At 36.5% G+C, this 9,192-nt stretch overlaps 1 non-coding gene across 1 annotated transcript; it reads left to right on the top strand.

The window, feature by feature from the left end:
- The first annotated feature begins 1,868 nt into the window (after positions 1-1,868).
- Positions 1,869-1,955, top strand: TRNASTOP-UCA (transfer RNA opal suppressor (anticodon UCA)). Its single transcript has one exon. It is a non-coding gene; the product is annotated as a tRNA-Sec (tRNA).
- The last annotated feature ends 7,237 nt before the right edge of the window (positions 1,956-9,192 follow it).

Raw genomic sequence — 9,192 nt, 5'->3', positions numbered from 1 at the left:
CCTCCGTTTTCAAAGTGCACAACTTTTATTGTCATTTTGGTCTGACAATCAGTGCCTTAACACGTGTAACATCACATACTCTGAGCTTGTAACCTTATTACATATATTTCTCTTTAAAATAACAAAAATATCTCTTTTGCGTTTCTTGTTTTGAAGAGTATATAAGAAACAGTTATGAAATAATCGATATAAAATAATTAATTTTATTTTCCACAAATAACTAGTTTTTCGGCAGGGTGAAACACTTGGAAACACATTTTGCAAGCCTCCAGAAACAGAAATCTCTGAATGTGCTTTAAACCTTCATCTGGCAACGTTGCTTGTGTCACAGAAAGACTGAAAGGTTGTGCCAAACTACGTGGAACCACTGATATAGTCTGTGAATTTCCTGACAAACTCTGAGATACAATAGAGAAAACCTCAGATGTTGAGACTGGTAGTGGTAAGCTAGTTGTTCTTGATATTGTACTGATATGTCTACTGCTGGCACTACAAGTAGTAAAAATTGAACTTGCAGGCACTGTTGTAAATGACACATCACACAGGGATTCTACAGATGAATTTTCTGATAACCCCTGTGCAATAACAGACACACCGTCAGGAAGCTGGCTGACCAAGGAAGAACTTCCTGACAAGCCAGGTGCTACAAAAGAAATATTATCAGTAAGTCCATCGGTCACATCAGGAATTGCTACAATGAAACTCTGTAGATCATAAGGCTGAACATTATGATTGCTTGTACTTAGAAAATCACCACTGTTGATCAGTCTTACTCCATTGGTCCCATCAACTGCTACTATTTGGTTAACAAGATCTGAACACACAGAATTCACATTTTGAATTTCACTTCCAAGCGGCAGTGCTGTTACTTCTAAATTAGGACTCGTTTCCTTTTGTCATTAACAATACTGTTGTTACTGTTAACATCTTGTCTGTTGACTGGCCCAACATTATTAGTCACGTTGGATATACTAAGACCATTTTCAACATTTTGTGAATTAACACGATTAATATGAATGTTGGAAGAGTCTCCAACAGTAACAGCGAGTTCATCATTTTTTGAGAATGGACTATAAACGTCTGCAATACCAACAACATTTTGCACATTTTTATATGTTACAGTAATTTGTTCAAGTTCTTTTCACGCTTCTTGAAAAGCCTGTTGTAGAATGTCAGCTGTACTAACCTCAACGGAAGGTTGAACTTGGTTACTCAAACCATCACTTTCTGGCGTAGCATTAATATTAGAGATGATACGCCTCGCACTTCCTCCGCATGACGCTGGAACACTTCTAGTCAGCACGAGCGTGTCATGGGCATGGTTGTGAGTATCATCATCCGCCATCTTGAATAGCGAATACTGGTCATTGGCAAATCAAGTATATTTTTTTTATTAAGTGCGAAATATCTTTCTCTTTTACCATAAAATTTTTTGTGCTACATTACAATAAAAAATATACCGTTAAACAACAGTGGTCATTCTTCCAAACATTTATAAGATACTTCACTACACGTCATCATGTATAAATTCGACGACAAACAAGGAAAACTCTCGAACAAGAAAGCGTCATGGTTGAGAAACTTACTACTAGACGTCGTGAACATCTCTAACTACGAATAAAATAAAATGTTTATAGTACAGATTTCATTGTTTGCTTTAAAAGACATATAACATTTTATTTCGTTAATACTAACCTAAACTATTTTAATAAGAATTCAAGAAAAATTACTTTACTTACTTATTTACTTAATTCACTGATTTTAGTTTTAAAAGGTGGAAATAATTAAACTGTTTTGACTTTCACACCAAACAAATAAAAAACTTCCAATTTATCATTATATATATAACCAAGGAATACCATATTACCGCCCAGATGATCTTCGGTGGTCCGGAGTGCGGGCTTCAAACCCGTAGCTGATTAACGTCAGAGTAGTTCAATTCTACCTTCTGGGCGAGTGTTATTATGTACTGACCCTTTAAATAGAACGTTGTTGTCTACTGAATATTGTTGTTGTTTTCTCATAGAGCAATTATTAATTGCAATAGAATTACATTTATGCCTTAAATATGTCTGTTTCATCATCCAACCTCTAAACATGGGGCGTTGAACGGATTATGGTAAAAGTATCAATAATACCGAGATAACCGTTTATGTAGTTCGTGAATAGAGCGGTGCCACGCACATATTTAGAATAGGGTGATTTCCTTAAGATAAGAGTGTTATAAGGTACTGATTGCGGTCAAATAACTTCACATCGTATCTTAAAGCACAACAGTAATGTCGCAAACAAATTTAACATTAATGTTAGCATGCTACAAGACAGTTACCGAAAAGCCCAATGTGTTAATGCAGAATATACTTTCGTGGAGCATTACTTTAAGAAAACAGTAACCATTCCTTTTCTTGACGGGTAATCTTTCCTTTAGATTTGATGTACCCGAAAACCATGAATTCAGAAGCTTACATCATCTAATCTCGCAAAAGAGGTTTCTATCTCTGATATTAGACAAGCTATAAATTTTACAGGGAAGACTTTTACTGATAAGGAGAGTCGTACTAAGATACATTTTATTTCGAGTGGGTTTTCTCGTCATCAAGGGAAGATATTTGATGAAACACTTCATCGTTGGAAGACAAAATTACTTTCTATACCTTTCTAGGATAGGCTTCACATTCTGGTTGATTGTTTAAACGTACTTCAATGTACCAAATATTTTCGCTTACTGAAACTCTTTCCAACACTGCCACTAAGTTCATTTCATGTGAATGTTTAGTATCTGCTATTCGTCTTATGAATATTCGCTTAAGATGTATACAGACTCTTTCAAAGGTTCAGAGATATGTCTGGGCCATTTGTATCTGTTGACGTCTCTACCTTGGAAGGCACATTAAAGCAAGTTGTAAAACTTAACAAATGAAAACAAAGTCATATGTCAAAACCTGGTTCTAGATGGACAGAAGACAAGAAAGATTTTATATTCTAACTTTAATCCATAATCATTACGACACTGCAATCAACATTCAAACTGCATATAAACATGGAAACGAACCCTATGAGAATAATTTGTTTGTTTGTTGAATTTCACGTAAGCTACTCGAGAGCTATCTGCGCTTACCGTCCCTAATTTAGCAGAGTAAGAATAGAGGGAAGGCAGCTAGTCATCATCACCCACCGTAAACTCTTGGGCTGCACTTTTACCGACGAATAGTGGAATTTATCGAAACATTACAACACCCCCGTACCAAGAGAAGGAAACATGCTGATATGTAATTTCAATAGTGTGTACATGTACGTACACGGTAACCAATGACTGAAACAGCTAATATACTATTGCTGTACAGAGGTATTTCAATTAATAATGTAATTTAACAATTAATAACTACTCTCCATGTAGATAATACAGTATTTTACTATAATAAAACGTATATATTTATCTTAAGGTAATTCTAGCTCCACATGTGGTATTTAAACAGGATAATGATTTATTGAGTTTCCACGGGATGCTTGAAGAATTTATGTAAATAGCCATAAAATTGTTCGTGTAAAATGGCTTTCAAACTGAATATCTTAGCACGTATTTAGAACAAAATATTTTAATCAAGCAAGTTCTAGACTTTACTTGTACAGTATGTGTTGGCTTTTGATCTCACAAACTGGAACTCCTCTTTAAAACATTCTGCGCACGGACCTGGTTAGTCAAGGAATGTGACCAAACTTCCTGATGAGCAGGTATATAAAATAGGAAAGAGAAATAAAAGTTTAACGGAAAGTAGAGATCGGTGTTTATACATAGAAATATTTGAAAGAGAATATTTGTTTTGTTTGAATTTCACGCAAAGCTACATGAAGGCTATCAGTGCTAACAGTCCCTAACTAAGCAATGTAAGCTCAACTTTTGAGCTACCCTTTTATCAATGAATAGTGGGATTGACTCCTCATTACAACTATTCCACGGCTGAAACAGCGAACATGTTTAATGTGACGGGGATTGGAACCCGCGACACTCAGATTAGGAAACAACGTCATCATAACGAATAGGAAAGAACTGTTCAGTGATTTAAAAAAAACGAATTATTGTAAAATACAAGTCTCGTGTGTTTCTTTTCGGTATTGATACACAACTTAATGTGCCGAAATCTACTGTTTAAAGCATAATTGCCAAGTTCAAGCTTACAGGATCAATTGCAAACCTCCCTCGTTCCATATGCTTCACCGAAATTCCAGAGAGAGCAAAGAGGAAGGTTCTCAGAGAAGTTAGCAGGAACCCTTGTTTAACACGTAATGACATATAGAAACTGGTAAGGGAAACTGGGGTTGAAATAAGCACCTCTCCAGTTACGAATATGTTACCTTCTTCTGTTATCAAAGCATACCGTTCTTGTAGAACTCCATATTTAAAACCTGTTCATTTAGAAGCACGATTGAGGTATGCAAGAAAGCATGTAGATAAACTCTTTACCTATTGGAAGAGTATTCTTTGGTCAGACGAGACTAAAATCGAGCTTATCGGCCACAATGATGTTCGCTATATTTTCCGAAAGAAGGGGGAACGAAATCATCCAAAGAACACCGTCCCTACAGTTAAATACGGAGGTGGCTAGATCATGCTATGGGGTTCCTTCAGCTCTTTTGATGTAAGCAGCCTTCACCGCGTCAACGGAATCATGTAAAAAGAAGAGTACGTTGATATATTAGGCACTTATATCAAGTATGATGCTCGGAACATGCGGCTTGGGCGTCGTTGGATTTTCCAGCACGACAGTGACCCAAAGCACACATCGAAATATGTGCAATCCTGGTTGCAGAAGAACCATATAAGCGTTCTGGAGTGGCCATCGTAGATATCCGATCTCAACCCAATTCAAAACGTTTGGCATGAGTTGAAGACTAGGGTTCATAAGCGTCATCCGAAAAACTTGCAAGAGTTGGAGGCCTTCTGTAAAGAAGAATGAAAGAAAATACCAGTCGAGTACTGTCAAACAATCATGGAGGTCTATGAGGAGAGATTGCGCCAAGTAATTCACCTGAAAGGCTACACAACTGACCATAAAGTAGATGCACGAACACTTTCTGCTCCTCCTATGTTTGGTTATTTGTTTATAAAGAGTTTATTTTCGTTCAATTTAAATAAAAATTTATATTTATGTAGATGTGTGTTAGTATAATATTTATAATATACTATATGTCTATCAGCCTAATCATCATACTTTTTTAAGTTTCGAGGAAAAAACTACTCGCAGGGGTACGAACACTTTCTGTCGTAACTGTGCTTGTATACTTGAAAGCATTTAGAGGTAAAAAGACTTATTACCTTTGTTATTTTTAAGTAAAAATAACCAAAAACAGGATGCTTAACAGTGTTTAAACATGAACATTATAACTATCACTGAGTGTCTTTTCTAATAATTTCCTGTTAACTGTTTTTTTAACACAAGAACAATTGTCAAGTTTAACACTAAACTGTACAAGATTTTGTAATAAGTTATCATGAAATTTGTAGACTGTTTCGTAACATTAACCCAGTGCCCTGATCTCTTTATGATGAGTGGAATTTCCAACTCTCAACAGTGAAACGTTTACCACTGTTGGGAGCTAAAAAAGATGTACCACTAGTTTGTTTTTCCAAGCAAACATTCAACGAGTTAAGTATCTCGTGAGATGTTAATTGGATTATGATAAAAGTATTCAAACACTGATATAACCGAAGTAAACACACACATATTTTGATATCTGACACTATATAATTTTTCTCTATGTACTTATAGTACTACATATTTCTATTAAGTTTGAATTCTGTTCTAATAAAAATATCTTTACTTAATACTATCTGGAGTACCGTCCATTGGACTAGAGATAAAAAATCTCGTTTCCAAAAAACAATGAGAAATTTTGCTTCCATTTTTTAACATAATAATGATTAAATGTTCAACAAAAATTCATAAAGGTAAAAATAACAGAAAGAAAGACATATTGTTTTTTACTACTTCTTTCAGTATCAAATTCGATTGGGGTTTATCCCACTTTAGGATCTTTCTTATGTCCTTAAGTCAACTTGACAGATGAGGTACAGTAGTTATTAACGAAATTATACCATTGTCCTTGATAACCTTCTTCGTGTTATTATGATTCCCACTGTCTAGTTTGGTGTTGAGTGATCAAAAAACGTGGTAACCGATAAGGATTAAAGAAACAATTTTTAAGGCGCTCATGTAAAGAAAGAAACAGGCGGTCTAATCCTCAACCAAACCTTACCTTCTTCATCACATTTTCTTCACTATATTAAGTCTAGTACTGATTCATCAAGAAATGTAGAAATATATACTCTTCAAAGAAAGAAACGCAAAAGGCAAAATATGAGACAAATTGTTAACAAGTTTATTCCGGGTAGTTCTGTATGACATGTGTGAAACTTTGCACATTCACTGCTGAACATCCAAAGTCTGCAAAGGCGAAGTCCACGCTCACTAGGTGAAGTTTAACGTCACTCAACGTCAATAACGAGTATGCCCCCCGTGAGCATCAATAACTGCTTGGCATCTCCTGCCCATGGAAGCAATGAGACGACGAATCACATCCTGTGGAATGGCTGTCCACTCAGCCTGCAAAGCAGCTGCAAGCTGAGGTAGAGTCTGTGGTTGAGGTTGTCGACGTCGCAGACTTCGGTACAACTCGTCCCAAAGATGTTCGATGGGGTTTAAATCTGGTTATCTGGAGGGCCAGGTAAAAACGTTGATGTTGTGGTGTCTCAAGAAGACAGTGGTGAGTCGGGCTGTGTAAGGAAGGGCGCTGTCATGTTGAAAAACGTCATAGACGTTCACCATGATGGGTTGCACATGGGGCCTAAGAATCTCGTAGACGGTTGCGTACGGTCTGATCGGAAATCGTACGCAGCCCTGGTATAGTTGAAGCAGTATACGTCGCAGTGGTGGTCCTATCCAGAAGGTGACGTAACCGGATGTTGCGATCTTCTGCGGACGTGGTCACACGACGTCTGCCAGATCGTGGACGGTCACAAGTTGATCCATGTTATTGGTGACGATTCCATAGCCTTGTCATGGTGCTTGGGTAGACATTCACAGCTCTGGCAACATCTGATCGGGATTCGCCTGCTTCCAAGCGACCAGTGGCGTTGTTGCGTTGTGCTTCAGTCAGTCTTGGCGTAACTGTATTGCGTGTCGGTGGCTTAACACTGAGCTATGGAAACCGAGAACCCGTCACTTTTATAGGGATTTTGCACATGTTGCACTTTCAGAACATGCAAATCTCTCAAACAAATTTATTGGTAACGCATGCGTTTTGCCAAAAATCCGATGTCTCCTCCGTTTTCAAAGTGCACACCTTTTATTGTCATTTTGGTCTGACAATCAGTGCCTTAACACGTGTAACATCACATACTCTGAGCTTGTAACCTTATTAAATATATTTTTCTTTAAAATAACAAAAAATATCCCTTTTGCGTTTCTTGTTTTGAAGAGTAAATAAGAAACAGTTATGAAATAATCGATATAAAATAATTAATTTTATTTTCCACAAATAACTAGTTTTTCGGCAGGGTGAAATACTTGGAAACACATTCTGCAAGCCTCCAGAAACAGGAAATCTCTGAATGTGCTTTAAACCTTCATCTGGCAACGTTGCTTGTGTCACAGAAAGACTTAAAGGTTGTGCCAAACTACGTGGAACCACTGATATAGTCTGTGAATTTCCTGACAAACTCTGAGATACAACAGAGAAAACCTCAGATGTTGATACTGGTAGTGGTAAGCTAGTTGTTCTTGATATTGTACTGATATGTCTACTGCTGGCACTACACGTAGTAAAAATTGAACTTGCAGACACTGTTGTAAATGACAAATCACACAGGGATTCTGTAAATGGATTTTCTGATAACCCCTGTGCAATAACAGACACACCGTCAGAAAGCTGGCTGACCAAGGAAGAACTTCCTGACAAGACAGGTGCTACAAAAGAAATATTATCAGTAAGTCCATCGGTCACATCAGGAATTGCTACAATGAAAGTCTGTAGATCATGAGGCTCAACATTATGATTGCTTGTACTTAGAAAGTCACCACTGTTGATTAGACTTACTCCATTGGTCACATCAACTGCTACTATTTGGTTAACAAGATCTGAACACACAGAATTCACATTTTGAATTTCACTTCCAAGCGGCAGTGCTGTTACTTCTAAATTAGGACTCGTTTCCTTTTTTTGTCATTAACAATACTGTTGTTATTGTTAACATCTTGTCTGTTGACTGGCCCCACATTATTAGTCACGTTGGATATACTAAGACCATTTTCAACATTTTGTGAATTAACACGATTAATATGAATGTTGGAAGAGTCTCCAACAGTAACAGCGAGTTCATCATTTCTTGAGAATTGACTATGAACGTCTGCAGTACCAAAAACATTTTGCACATTTTTATATGTTACAGTAATTTGTTCAAGTTCTTCAGACGCTTCTTGAAAAGCCTGTTGTAGAATGTCAGCTGTACTAACCTCAACGGAAGGTTGAACTTGGTTACTCAAACCATCACTTTCTGGCGTAGCATTAATATTAGAGATGATACGCCTCGCACTTCCTCCGCATGACGCTGGAACACTTCTAGTCAGCACGAGCGTGTCATGGGCATGGTTGTGAGTATCACCATCCGCCATCTTGAATAGCGAATACTGGTCATTGGCAAATCAAATATATTATTTTATTATGTGCGAAATATCTTTCTCTTTTACCATAAAATTTTGTTGTGCTACATTACAATATAAAATATACCGTAAAACTACAGTGGTCATTCTTCCAAACATTTATAAGGTACTTCACTACACGTCATCATGTATAAATTCGACGACAAACAAGGAAAACTCTCGAACAAGAAAGCGTCATGGTTGAGAAACTTACTACTAGACGTCGTGAACTTCTCTAACTACGAATAAAATAAAATGTTTATAGTACAGATTTCATTGTTTGCTTTAAAAGACATATAACATTTTATTTCGTTAATACTAACCTAAACTATTTTAATAAGAATGCAAAGAAATTACTTAACTAGTTTACTTACTTAATTTACTGATTTTAGTTTTAAAAGGTTTAAATTATTAAACTGTTTTATCTTTCACACCAAACATATAAATTAACTTCCAATTTCTCATTATATATAGAACCAAGGAATACCATACTACC

Source organism: Tachypleus tridentatus, chromosome 9 (genome assembly GCF_004210375.1).
Source record: "Tachypleus tridentatus isolate NWPU-2018 chromosome 9, ASM421037v1, whole genome shotgun sequence".
Lineage (NCBI taxonomy): Eukaryota > Metazoa > Arthropoda > Merostomata > Xiphosura > Limulidae > Tachypleus > Tachypleus tridentatus.
This window is presented reverse-complemented; position numbering and strand designations above follow the sequence as displayed.